Raw genomic sequence first — 880 nt, 5'->3', positions numbered from 1 at the left:
GTAACTGAACCGCTTGTGAGCAGAACAGAGCGGTAACTGCGTGACTGTAGATCTGTATACCACATAGTCTGAGGCAGCTGAGGTAAATCTGAGACTGGACAGCTTGGGAATCAGCTGCTGCATTAAAATAAGTCGTCTAAGGTAACGGTGTACACGTTGTCTTATCAAAGAGACAGACAATTGGAGGTGAGACTACAAAAATAAACCATAGCTGTGTTGAAACAGTGTGAAATATCTGCTTTATTCCTATTAAAAGTCAATTAAAGACACATATGTGTAGTCTGACTTTTATGTAGGGTTTTTATAACTTATTTTAATTAAATTAAATTTGTATAATCGTATTACTATTTTTCTTTTTTTTTAATTTAACCTTTATTTAACCAGATGAGTCCCATTGAGATCAAGACCTCATTTACAAGGGCGACCTGGCCAAGAGGTCAGCAGCACACGTCAAAATAAATAGCACAGCTCAACAACATGGAACATACAGTATAGGCAAGGCAAGGCAGCTTTATTTGTATAGCGCATTTCATACACGATGGTAACTCAATGTGCTTTACATTAAAAGATTAAAAGCATTGGAAACATTCAGACAAGCATAAAAGAACACAATTAAAATGACAAATATAATAAAAAAGAAAAGAAAAGGAAAATTAGAAATATATTAAAAATTACTTTAAAATTGTAATTTAAAGTGAGTTAAAATGAGCTAAGATAGGAAGGCAGTGGCAAATAAAAAAGTCTTAGTCTTTGATTTAAAAGAGGTGAGAGTTGGAGTGAGTTCCAGATATGTGGTGCATAATGACTAAACGCTGCTTCACCATGTTTCGTTCTGACTTTAGGGACTGAAAGCAGACCAGTACCGAGCCAAGAAGACATT

Source organism: Notolabrus celidotus, chromosome 8, assembly GCF_009762535.1.
Source record: "Notolabrus celidotus isolate fNotCel1 chromosome 8, fNotCel1.pri, whole genome shotgun sequence".
Taxonomy (NCBI): domain Eukaryota; kingdom Metazoa; phylum Chordata; class Actinopteri; order Labriformes; family Labridae; genus Notolabrus; species Notolabrus celidotus.
This window is presented reverse-complemented; position numbering follows the sequence as displayed.